Source organism: Pelodiscus sinensis, chromosome 1 (genome assembly GCF_052426305.1).
Source record: "Pelodiscus sinensis isolate ZL-2025 chromosome 1, ASM5242630v1, whole genome shotgun sequence".
In the NCBI taxonomy this organism is placed as follows: Eukaryota; Metazoa; Chordata; order Testudines; family Trionychidae; genus Pelodiscus; species Pelodiscus sinensis.
Window position 1 is genome coordinate 124,403,237 of NC_143052.1, and position 12,170 is coordinate 124,415,406.

Here is a 12,170-nt window from a genome sequence, read left to right on the forward strand (position 1 = left end):
TTTGACAGTAAGTAAATGCTGAGTCATAAAAATAGAAACTGCTCCTGAGTGTCATTTTCTCCACATTTCCTGTTTTAATTTTTTGTTTTAATTTCTTCTCTTCAGCATAGAGCGTTTACTTGGGGGATAGGTTGCCATCTTGTATCTGAAGCACACTTGTATCTGAAGCCGCCGCGAGGGAGCAAGTGGTCGTTTGAGCTCCGCACTTCCTATGCGTCACACCCGTGCTGCATGGGGAGCGTGGACCCCAAACAGCCATTTGCACTGCTTGCTCCCATGTGTTGACCAGGCTGAGCGGCGCAGAAGTCAGCCGAGCGCCACGGCAGGAGGCAACAGCGCCACCCAGCGGGAACAGCCAGTGTTTCAGCATTACAGAGCCACAGACATTGGGCTACTATATATATGATGGCATCAGATGAGTTTTCCTGGGATTTGTTTACCATGTATATAGATAATCATGCTGGTTATGTTATACCGTCACTGTTGCTGGCAGATCTCATACATGGTTGAACTATTTTTTCATACACATTTGTTACAGCTGCATTTTCCTTTGTAAATGTTCTGTATGGCACTTCTGATGCTATTCTGCATTGAAACAACAAATGTCAGATATTGAATATGGTCTGCACAGCCACAGGAAAAAAGGGAATGAGTATAGAATTAGAGTGTACAATCTGACAGCTGTCTAATGTGACATTCATTTGATATATGTCCTCTCTGTAATTTACCAGAGATGCAGCAATATCCACAACTTGTGGGGGGAAAGTAAGCTCAACCTCTCTTAGTAAGGGTTTCCAAATGGCTTTGTATCACAAATCATGCACTATATGACCCCCTCAAAAATATGCAAATCTGTTCCAAATGCAAAATGCTAGATTAAAATCTGTACTTCACCCATGTCCTATGCCTGTAGCATAGCAGCATTCTTCTATATCATCGTTGCTTTTTTTGAAACTTTGCAACATTCCTGCATCTGCCATAGCAGGAAACATTTCAGTGTCAAACTGGTATCAGGTTAATAGCAAAAAAAAAACCACAAAATTGTTATATAAAGATATTAAAGAATGCCGTTGGAGACAGGGAAAGGTGGCTGCTTATTATAGAAAGTGGAGAGACGGTATCTGTGATTCTCAATTTGAAGTTTATTTGCTGCACATCTGTGGATGTCAAAGTGCATTGTGGCCCAAAGCAACTATGGGAAACACAGTGAAGGTTTGACTAACTGAAGTTTAACTTACTGTATTTGTTAATAATGCATGGGTTTGCTGGATACCGTTGTCGGAAAAGTTATCTTTAGACAAGACCGTTTATCAAGTTTAATTAATGTGTCAGAGGAAACAGTGCAGAGAAATTGCACTGAGCTAAGCACTGATAATACTAATTTCTCCGCATTAGAGGAATAACCACTTTAAGCTTAGAAAAATGTCAGTGATAACATTGAAAATCAAATAGGGAGGTTATTTCTTTTTCAAATCAAATTCAACATATTACAGCTAGTACATTAGAGAAACGAGAAACAATGAAAATATTCAAAGACTGTCAGTGACATTTTTCTTTTATCTGAACTGGAAAAGGCTTTTAAATGCACGGGGAAATATGGTGGTAACTTAATAAACTTTCGTTAATTACAAGGCAGCAAAACTATGCTGTGCCAGAATTGCAAGAGAACACTAATTAAGTAGTGTGTATGAAATAGCTGGCTCTGGCATACCAGCATTCATGCTACTGTTTGGTTTTATTTCTCATCCCTTAGTTCTGGGTTCAGATAGCCCCAAAATAGCCAAAACATGAGAAAATCATGACTGCTCCCCCACTTGATTGTTTTTCTTATAATTAAAATATAATAGTTGTCCCAGATTTTCCTGAAAGGTTTTCTGAGTTCAGCTAACTTCAAATCAGGCTTCTTTCACCTGGTTTCAGGTTTTGTAATCCAACTGTAACAGGAACTATCAGAGGCCTTCTTTGCCCCGAGCTGAAGGTATCAACATCTTAATTCCCCAGTTCTCAAAGAAAACCTACTCAGACTAGTCTACCAAAATGATTTAAACCTCCAAAGACACAGGAGGAGACATTTGCTGGGTTCTTTTCATGGGCAGAGCTAGGTGGGACTAAGACAGAAGCTGAGATTCTACTGCTAGCTCAGAACCAAAGGCCAGGAAAGCTGAAAGAAGGTCTTTCACAACAGGCACCCACTGTTTAGTGGAAAATGTATGGCGCAGACCTCTGATTTAAGCAAGTTGCCTCAACTTGTGGATTATGCAGGAAGTGCCTTCAGCACCACACTTGGCCCATCAGGAGACACTAGGAAGCTGCACTACGTACCACACCAGATAAATTACTATAGGAAACATGAGTGAAGGATGAAGTACTATTCAGACCAGGATATATCCAAAAATTCTGAGCCAAACCATCCTGATATACTATTTGCTTGGAAATGTATCATGAGACAAGTCCTCTGGTGAGATTCCTGTTGCCGTTGAACTCAAAATGAATTAGAAATACTATGATGCTCTACTATTATGTCATGTTCTTGTTTCATCTGAAACCAGAGATAGTCTGACAAAAGCCAACCTTTATTAGATATAGAGAATTTTTGTGTGTGACTTTCCCTATTCATTTTGATGGCATTTTAATTCAGGTATCCAGGGATGATACTCTAGGGCTGTGTCTACATTGGCACCCCTTTCCGGAAAAGGGATGCTAATGTAGACTTTGGAATAGGCAAATCCGCGGGGGATTTAAATATCCCCCATGACATTTGCATTAACATGGCTGCTGCTTTTTTCCGGCTTGGGGAAAAGCCGGAGAAAAGCGCCAGTCTAGATGTTATTCTCCGGAAAATAAAGCCTTTTCCGGAGGATTTCTTATTCCTACTTGAAAGCACTTGAAAGTAGTAGAGCACTTGAAAGTTGAGCACTTTCTCTACTGAAAAGGACAACTCAGTTTATTACCATGAGTGGGCAATACTTGCCACTTACACATTTTTTTTTAGTCAGGAAGAGACCATGCCTAGATATCCTAGAAGAGCCGAACACAGTATCTGAGCCTCAGAAATGTGAATGTAAGAATGGTCATATTTGGTTAGACCAATGGCCCGTTAAGCTCTGAATCCTGTTTTCTGAAAGTGGCTGGTGCCAGATGCTTCAGAGAGAATGAACAAAACAGGTCAAATTAGTCATTAAGCATCCCCTGCCATGCAATCAGAGGCTTAGGGACACCCAGAACATGAGTTGTGTTTCCCTCGCTAACTTGACTACTCGCTATTGATGGATCTGTCCTTCCTGGACTTAACTAAATCTTTTAAAAATGTAGTTATACTTTTCACCTTCAAAATATCATGTAGCGGTGAGTCCATAGGTTAACTGTGCATTGTGTGAAGCATTACTTCCTTTTGTTTTACACTTGCTGCCAATTCATTTCAAGAGATGACTATAATTCTTGTGTTATGTGGAAGTGTAGACAACACTTCTTATTTCTACATAGTATTCATGATTTTATAGACCTCTATCATATCTCCCCTTAGATATCACTTTTCTAAACTGAACAATCCCCGTCTTTTTAATCTCTTCATCTGGGAGCCATTCCATACCCGTAATCATTTTTGTTATTAGTCTACTTTTTCCAAGTCTAATATCTTGTTTGAGATGGCATGGCCAGAACTGCATGCAGTATTCCAGCTGTAGGCATACCATGGATTTATGTAGTGGCACTGTGATATTTTGTCTTGATCCATTTCCTAGTGGCTCCTAACATGCGGATAGCAGATGTTTTCAGAGAATTATTCATAATGCCTCCAAGATCTTTCTTTGAATTGCAAAAGATAATTTAGACCCCAACACTTTGTATGTGTAGCTGTGATAAGTTTTCTGATGTGCATTACTTTGCACTGACCGACATTGAATTTCATCTGACAGTTTGTTACCAAGTTTTGTGAGAGCCCTTTGTAACTCTTTGCAGTTAGCTTTGGATTCGCTACACTGAGTAATTTTAGCTGTCACATTTGGGCAGATGGGAAGTAGGCATGGCACTGCACGCTCTGGGCAGTGCTGAGGGCTGGCTGCCCCCACCCTTCCCCTTCTGTCTGAGGCTCTGCCCCTTCCAGGTACCTGATCAGGGGGCCTGGCAAATCTGTTGTCACACACACACCCCTGAATTAGCATTGGAATTAAGCATTTTAAATTTTTTACCACATGTTATTCTCATTCTACTGCCTGTGTGCACCTTCTGGGTGTTGTTCACTGTCCCATCTTGTGGCACAAAGACCACTTAAGGAATATTGAGCGTGCTCTACAACTTTAGCTAATAGCCAGCTTGTTTTTAGCTCATGTAGTGGAGGCTCATGCATTAAGCTCTAGAGGTCCCAGCTTTGATTCCACCTGCAAATGACCGGGATCTGCCAGTACTACATATGCATTGATCAGCCAGTAAGCTGCTGCTTCTGCTGCTAGGTTTTAACACTAATTTTCTGGTTTCCTCAGCCAGGCCATCAGGTAGCCTAGGTGGCTCATTAGGACATCAGAAGTATTGATTAGACACAGCCAAGGACCTTATTCCTGACAGTTTCACTGGAAGGAAAATACGGACAAGAAATTTTTTAAAAAACATGTCTTGATGAATAGGCATTGCCAGATGTTCAGTCTGAATATATTTCACTGTGGTTTTAGAATGTAAATATATTCCACTAAGCAGAGCCTTCATTTCAATCTTGTGAACTCATTTGGTTGAGCTGTCAATTACAGACACTGACAGCTTCCAATTCACTGATTCGACCTTTGTTTTTGCTAAACCTGCATAGCATAAATCTTATCAAATTAAGCCACAGCAAAAACCCCATTTCTAATTAGAAACAAGCAAGTCTGTTGGGATGGTTTTTTTATTTCTTTTTTGTCTGAGATGATTTAACAATCCATTCTTTAGAAGGAGGTGATGCATCTGTGAAAATTTAGAATTTTATTTTTTGCATAATACTTCAAAGTGTGCTGAAACAAACCCTTTTTATTGGCACATTCCTAAAGGTTCACAATCAAAATGTGAAGTTTGTAGATAGTACCAAATCCTGCCAATAGGCAGACCCTCCCAAAAGTGTAGGTATGAACACTAAGCCTTGATCTGAATTATGTAGTTTGGTCTTAATAAATTTAAATAAAAGAGAAGACAAGATTTTCCCCCCTAAAAAGCCTTTGTATTTGCACAAACAATTTTCTGTGCATGGTAATTTGCATATATGATTTGTAGGTGTACATGGAATGCTAGATTGAAGCTGCTTTGAAAATACGGCTATATTCATATTCATCAGTACAGGCTAGTCTTTCAATAAATTTAGCCAGGGAAGAGTCACTCATGGTTGTACATGAGTTCACACATACACATGCCGCACTGAACTCTGCAAGAAACATTTTCGTAAGCAGTTGGTTTCCTCCGATTACAGTAGTTTGCATGCAGCAATTAAGAAGCTAAAGTGACTTGCTGCTAAACCTAACAACAGAGTAAAATGGTATGAACCTATCTTTCCTGCCTGTGCAATAGACCATCACTTGAAAAAACCTTCGGTCTATTGTTCAGCTAAATGTCTCAGTTTTGTTTTTATATGAAAAAAGGTTTATTACTGCCTGCAGTATTCTGGCTCTCATGACACTTTTTCTAACTGATTACTAGTCAGAAAAATATCTGTAGGTTAGAGTAGGTTAAAAACAATCAAATCCTGTGGGTCAGGGCTCCTCCCTAGCATTTAGGAGCCTGTGCTAGTGCTCCAGCCCCCTGAGTCTCAGGCCCCCGAGGGTATGTTTAGACTACATGGCTCCGTCGACAGAGCCATGTAAAGTAGTTTACCCGGCATAGGCAAAGAAGCAGGAATTTAAATAATCCCCCTTCATTAAAATAAACATGGCCGCCACTCTGTGCTGACGATCAGCTGATCTGGTAGTCTAGACACGGATTGGTCGGCTGGGGAAGCCTTTGCTGACCGATCCCTTATGCCTCATGTGGACCAGTAGTGTGAGGGAGAGATTCAGGAGGCAGGACAAGGGGCTGGGTGCATGAGGTCAAGGGGGAAGGCTAGGGCTGTGTGGATGAGTTGCAGGAAGCTGAGGTAGAGGTGTGGGGGGGAGGGCAGGAGTCAGAAATCAGGGCAGGGAGTGCAGGGAGGGAGGGAATGTGGGGCAGCACTGGGGCCAAGGGAGCCGTGGGTTGTCTGTGTGGGGGCACTGCTGCTGACAAATTGGAAGCAGTGAGAGACACCCCCCTTTGCTTTTTTTTAGGGGCCACTGGCAACAGTGCACACTAGCAACAGCATGTAGGCTGCTCAGCACATGAGTTCTGCTTAAAAAGCCCATCCCAGCTGGATCTTTAACAGCCAGTCCCTGCTGTACAACATTTTTTAAAAAAAGGTGGGACACCTTCCAGAAAGCTAAAGTAAGGGGCTGTCCCATTAAAAATGGGATGGATAGTCACCCTAGTGCAGGTAAATATTTTAACGGTAGGGTCTCTGCCAGGAGCTGACCCTGGTGGACCAGATCTGGTCCACAGGCTGGAATTTGTCTACCCCTGCTCTAGAAGGTCTGGGATAGAGAGTGAGGAGTAGGTAAGTACACGGGGGAGATGCGGGAGGAGGGAAGGAAAGACATGCAGGAGGGGGAGCTTGGCTCCAGAGGATGCTCCACACCAATTCATTTTTCCCTCTGTGTGCTCCAACCGCAGAGCACTCAGAGTCAACACTTATGCATGAGATGAATACTGCAGGAAGAGAAAGCCTGGTCTCATGATTATGACAGTTGACTGCTACCCCAGACAACTGGATTTTATCCATGTGTGCCACATAGGGAATGTTGGGCAAGTCACAAATTTGAATTTCTACAGGTGCCTTCCATGTTTGTCATTTTCAGGGTTTCCAACTTGAGCCACCTGAGGTCTTATTTGCAGAAGTGATAAGTAATCACATCTACAACTGAAGTCCAAAAAGATTGCTCTGATCATATAGAGTGCTGTAAAATGTAAAGTAGTCTGAAAAAAATCAGACTCTGGGTTTTTCATACAAGGCACTCACAATTGGTTTATATAATTCATCATGTTGGGTTTAATTTCTGTGCCTCTGTTTGCCATGTGTAAAATAAGGATTGTAAGGCAGACTAACCACATAGAAGTGTTGCAAAGATAAATACATTAATCTTTGTAAAGCACTAAGATAACACAACAAGTGTGCTATGGAAAAACCCATGAGGAAATTATTTTGTATTCAGTGCATATTTTCTATGAGACCGAATTATGAGACTAACAAGTAGTATATACAGTACAACTCAAATAGTCCGGCACCCAATTATCCGGCACTCCCGATAGTCCAGCATCAAAATGGCAAGCGCTCCTGATGGAACCGGGAGGGAACCCAGAACCGCTCAAGTCAGCCGCTCTCACATGAGTTACAGCAGGGAGGGGAGGTGTTTGGCTCTGGGGAAGGGGAGGGGAAAGGAGGGGGATTGGGTTACGCACTACGTCCAAGCCAGCTCACTGAAAAGCCGGCTGCTCAGCACACGTGCCCCAGTGCCTGGAGGGAGACATGCATCTGTACCGGCGGCTCCGGGACCCGAGCATAAGGTTGGGAGTTTGGAGGGGGATTGGCTTGGGAGTATGCAGAACCTCCTGATACTCCGGTATATCCGATAATCCAGCACTTCCTAGATCCCAAAGGTGCCCAATTATCGGACGTCTACTGTAATAGCTATTCATTCAGGGTATGTCTACACTACAAAGTTAGTTCGAACTAACGGACGTTAGTTCGAATAACTTTAATAGGCGCTACACTAGTGCTCCGTTAGTTCGAATTTGAATCGAACTAGCAGAGCGCTTAGTTCGAACTAGGTAAACCTCATTTTACGAGGACTAACGCCTAGTTCGAACTAGCTAGTTCGAATTAAGGGGTGTGTAGCCCCTTAATTCGAACTAGTGGGAGGCTAGCCCTCCCCAGCTTTCCCTGGTGGCCACTCTGGCCAACACCAGGGAAACTCTATGCCTCCTTCCCGGCGCCGGACCCCTTAAAGGGGCACGGGCTGGCTACGGTGCCCGTGCCAAGTGCAAGCCTGCCAGCACCCAGCCAGCAGACCCTGCACCTGGCACTGCTCGAGCCACCCACCCGATGTCCCCCAGCCCACCCCCTCTTCCCGGGACCAGGCTGGCGGCTCCCGGGAGCTTGCCCTGGACTGCAAGAGGCGGGCACCTTCCTGGGCTAGTGCGGACATCGTGGACCTTGTCCACGATCTCCGCACTAGGCACAAGAAAGTGGCCGTCTAGGGCAGGTGTGCATGAAAATCAAGGGAGTCCACTGAGACCCCTGACCCTGAGCCCTGAGCTTACAATGGCCGTCCTGGGTCCGACCAAAGGTCCATCTAGCCCAGTAGCCTGTCTGCCGACAGCGGCCAACCCTAGGGACCCTGGAGGGGATGGACCGAAGACAGTGACCAAGCCATTTGTCTCATGCCATCCCTCTCCAGCCTTCCACAAACTTTGGGCAGGGACACCACTCCTACCCCCTGGCTAAGACTACTCCATGGACCCAACCTCCATGACTTGATCTCACTTCCCTTTAAACTCTGTTCTAGTTGTAGCCTTCACAGCCTCCTGCAGCAAGGAGTTCCACAGGTTAACTCTTTGCTTTGTGAAGAACAACAACTTTCTCTTACTAGATTGAAGCCTGCTACCCATTCCTTTCCTTTGGTGTCCTCTAGTCCTTCTTTATGGGAACTCAGGAAGAACTTTTCTGAATGCACCCTCTCCACCCAACCCCTGCTTTTAGAGACCTCTATTCTGTCCCCGCTCCATCTCCTCTTTTCGAAGCTGAACAGTCCCAGTCTCTGTAGCCTCTCTTCATCTGGGACCTGTTCCCAACCCCGATCATGTTAGTTGCCCTCCCCTCTCCCAGCCTTTCTCTTCCCCTCTCCCACCTCCTTTTCCCAGTCTCCCCCAGTTTTGTTCAATAAAGACAGAGTCAATGTTGGAAGAAACGTTATCTTTATTTTGTACATCAATAAGAAGGGGGGCTAGGGAAGGGTAAGTGGAAGGAGGTGAGGGAGGAATGGGGTACGAGCCCCCGATGGGGAGGACTGGGCTGGTTCTGCGGGCTTCTGGGGGTGGAAGCTCTCCTGCAGCCCCCCGATTGCCTCCTCTCCCCAGATGGCAGCCTGCGGCAAGTGCAGCCGGGCTGATGGCCGAGTGGTGTGATGTGCCCAGTATGGGTACTCCGGGCACTCCAAGCCAGAACTTCTTTGCAAGCGTGGCACCCCTTAGAACTGTGTGTCCGGGGTGGGGGTCGGGACCCTTTAAGCGCAGCCCTCGGCTAGCCTGAGACAGCATCTCCATGCTCTAAGTCCTCCTCTGATGCCCTGCCGGCACTGCTTCCGGCCATCCTTAAGCCCTGTTCAGGGTCCACTCAATGTGGACATGCTAGTTCGAATTAGCAAAATGCTAATTCGAACTAGTTTTTAGTTCTAGACACGTTAGTTCGAATTAGCTTAGTTCGAATTAACTAATTCGAACTAAGTTAGTTCGAACTAGCGCTGTAGTGTAGACATACCCTCAGTGATCAACATCCATCCTTGTCATTGAATGAGTTTGGGGTTGGGTATTGTGTGGGAGTAAGAAAGAATGTGATCTTATAATTAAAACTATATCATAATGAGAGTTGGAAGGATTAGATTTTTATCAAGAAGTGTTGGTAAAGTATCAATTTCACTATATGCATACAAACAAATGAAATAATACTTCCACCATGTCACAGCATGGGAACACCTGTCCTCCTCAGAGGTAGGGCATTATGCCTCTGAGTCCTCTCAAAGGGTACTTCACCTCATACACTTATCAGTCCCAATGGCTCAGGGCCAATAACCACACCCCATCCCAATGGGGCAGTCCAGTCTAGCAGCCAGATTCAAGAAAAACACCCCTTTCTTGAAGGGCAGTGAGGCCTAGCAACTAGAGTCAATGTCAACATCCCTTCACACAGGACTGCATGGGTTAGCAGACCAAGGCAATAGTACAAGTTGTAGTGCCCCCTTTTGGGGTTGATGAGGATGGGGTAAGGAGACACAGGCACACCCTCTCCAACATGTTCCAGCCCAGTGCCCTCTCAGTGGTGTAGTGGCGCACCACTAGCTCAGCAGGGAACCCACCCCAAATGCACTGATCTCTAAAGGATCTATCCCCCAACCTGGACTACTTCCTACCAGACACACCACAGCCAACGTCACCACTTTCCTCCAGACTGGGGAATCCTCCAGCCACTCCCTGCTGACTGGTCTCCATGGTTCAGTCCGTCCACAGCTCTTCTTCCAGAGCACTGTCCGTACCTCCTTTCCCAACAGCAGTTAGCCTGAACTGAGCCGCTTCCCTGGCCTTTATATCTGTCCTCCAGCTGGAGCATGCCCAGCAGGTCTGTGGGGGCAGGGCTTTCTCAGCCAGGTGACTCCTGGTAACCCTTGCAGGTCCAGAGTGCTGTTGGTTCACCCCATCACACATCAATAACCAACATTTAAAGAGGTGTAGTAAGAAAACTGCTGTTTGAGAACTGAGAGCTTGACTTAAGCACATTTATTTTATATATTTTGACCTGTAATGTTGATTATTTGTGCTTCAATTATTAAAGATTTCACTTTTTGAATCTCAGCATCTATTGTTATTAAATCATTTTGTCTGATGCACCCTAATAATTTCCCACAACTGAGAATATGTAAATCAATACAAAGAAGAAAAAAATTCTTAAAACCCATAATTTTGCACAACAGTGAAAATATAAATCAATAATAATAAAAATGCTTAAACATACTTTTATATTAGCCATATTACAAAGAAAATAAAAATATAATTCTATCAAGTTTATACACTCCCACAACTTATGTCATTCTCTGCTTTATGAGTCTGGATTGGATAAGACTACTCAAAATACAAGATGAACAACTGAGCCTTAAAAGAGAAAAGTACATAAAAATTCATATTAACTGAACTCGCATTTCTTACTTCTCTCCTGACACTTGGTCAATAGAGTACAGTTCTGATCCAGGCTCTCAAAATACAGGACAACCAACAATGGCTACTCTTTTTTTTAAAAATCTGTGTTCCTATGGGACACTAAACTCAATGCTCCTTTTCCTTTTCTTCTTGAAGAAACAGAAATATCTGCAAATATATAAAATGATGCCAGACGTCATGGCCTTCTTTCCTAGCCTGGGATGCTGATGTGTTGGCATTCAGACACCACACATTCAATGCCACCTCTCTAATCAAATGCTGAATTTTAAAGCATTTAAAATGCTTCAAAGAGAAAGTTTACTTACGTTAAACACATAGAATGATTTGTAATGCTTTGCTGTTCCACTTCGGTTGTCTTTTCACAGGAAAGATTTTTTTTTCCTTTTCCTATAGTCAATTGAATTTTTAAGTAGGGTAGATTCTCCCTTGATCCTTAGGAGCAAAGACCCAAAAGGACAGATGTAATAATGTATCAAGATGCAGGAAGAAATCCTTACTGACTTGCATCCCACCATTTCTATAAAAAAAAAAAAGATGAACTGGCTGGATTAAAGTGCCTTTTGATACAAATTCTTAGATTTAAAAAAGCCAATCATCATGTATAGAAATAGATACAAGGATTGGCAGAGAATTCCAAGCACTTTTCATTTAAACAGCGAACAAAATCTTTTTGTTGCATGAGCATTCTTTGTGCCTGTGTGTGTTCTTGCTTTCTTTGTTCCTGTGTGTGTTCTTGAGTTCAGTGAAGTCTTATCTGAACAAAACACTGCCATAGGCTACCCTAGAACAATGTGCAGACATAGAATGAAACAGGATAAATAAAAGAAACAAATTATTTATTCATTGCCCCCATGTGGGTCTTGTTCTTTCAAGTTCTGGAAACCGCATTTTAGCTTTCTACAAATTTTGACTTTGGTAGGGGAGGCCAGGCAATTAGAGGCCTGATTCAGAGCTGTCTGATGTCAGGAAGAAACATTCCATCCAGCTGTAGAGCAGTGTTTCTCTAAGTTGTCCGCGACACCACTTTGAGAAACATGCTAACTGGCCACACCCGTTTGTCTCTTTACTGATGCTGTGGCCATGGAGCCTCGTGGCTCCCATTGGCTCTGGTTCCCCATTTACAGCCAGGTAGAGCTATGGGAAGTGGCAGCCCAGCCCAT